Below are 1,558 nucleotides of genomic sequence, written 5' to 3'. Positions count from 1 at the left end.
GACTTTTGAACCTGTGTTTGTGGCCAGACTGAGTCCAGTACGAGGTTTGCTGCACCGACAGCTGTTGTGGAGTCATGCTTTCATTTTGGCATCAGGAAAAACTGGGAGCTCAGTCCATCTTGACTGCCTTCACAAAAACACTGCCTCCCTCTGAATATGAGGAGCCTGGCTTCTGGATCAGGCCAAGGGGAACCCATCAAGGCCAGCATCCTATTCTCACAGTGACCAACCAGCTGCTCCAATGGGAAGCCCACAAGCAGGCCATGAGTACAACAGCAGCGCTCTCCCTACTTGAGATTCCTAGATGGGGTCTTCAGAGGCATATGGCCTATGAGAGTGGAGGGAGAAAATGGCCATTGTGGCCAGTAGCTATTGATAGTCTTATCCTCCCCCACAAATTCGCCTAATTTTTTTAAGCCTCCCTACATCTTGAAATTTCAAATTCAATAGTTTAAGCATGTGCCTTGTTAAGAAGTTATTTCCTCTCCAGAATCTTTCAGCTTCATTGGACAGCTCTGAATTCTAGTACTATGAGACATAGGGTGGATCTATACACAGGGGGGGAAACCGCTATAATAAGTCAGAAATTAGATTGTTATAACAAACTAAAAAAAAAACACTATGGAAAATCACTATATAAAAATTTCCTGCTCTCTGGCACCATCTGGTGTTGCATGTTTGTAGCACGTTCAAATTGTTTCTTTACTAATGTAGCTGTGTCCATAATTGTATACACATCTGTCATATCTGCCCCCTTACCTGGCTTCCCTCTAAGCCAAAAGGTCCCAAATGCTGTAAGCTTTCCTTGATCGTTTTAGTTGCCCTTCTCTGGTCCTTCTCCAACTCTGCAATATCCCTTTTGAGATGAGATGACTAGAACTGTACACAGTGTTCCAAGTGCAATTATGTCACAGATTTCTATAACAGATTTGCCTACGATGTTGACAGTTTTATTTTTGGTTCCCTTCTTAATGATCCCTAGTATGGCATTTGCCTTTTTCACAGTTGCTGTACACTGGATCAACATCTTCAGCAAGCTATCCATGCTCCAGCAGGAGTGAGGAGTGAGCAGGAGGTTAAATTATTTTAACAACAAATGTACCTAAGAGAGCAGGGCTCCAGCAGCAGCATGGTCTCCACAAGCCCAGGCCAAGCACAGAGAATCAGTCTAGGTCCAAACATGGTTTAGAAACAAGCTCAAGGAACTGTCCAAGGTCAATATCACAGGGGAAGAGGAGGGCACAAGAAGTAGGAACTAGGATCCAGAGACCTGTTTTATTTCCAGCAACTAGAAGGGACCAGATGGATGCCTCACATACTCAGGCCTCCTAAATGTCGCCCTAATCACATCCCTGTGACTTCTTCGATCTCTCTTTAAGAATTGGTCTTGCATTGGCCAATTCCTGTCCTCGGGTAGAGAAGCTGATCTTACGAGACAAGTAGCAAATCTTTGCTGGAACACAAGCAATTTCATAGTTGAGTTCTTTTAAGAACTCTGCAGTGGATGCCCTCCGGGCCTGGTGACTTCTCAGTTTATTAATTTGGCAATAAGACCTAG

Source organism: Podarcis filfolensis (genome assembly GCF_964270895.1).
Source record: "Podarcis filfolensis genome assembly, chromosome: 15".
In the NCBI taxonomy this organism is placed as follows: domain Eukaryota; kingdom Metazoa; phylum Chordata; class Lepidosauria; order Squamata; family Lacertidae; genus Podarcis; species Podarcis filfolensis.
The sequence above is the reverse complement of the archived record's forward strand: the minus strand, read 5'-3'. Positions refer to the sequence as shown.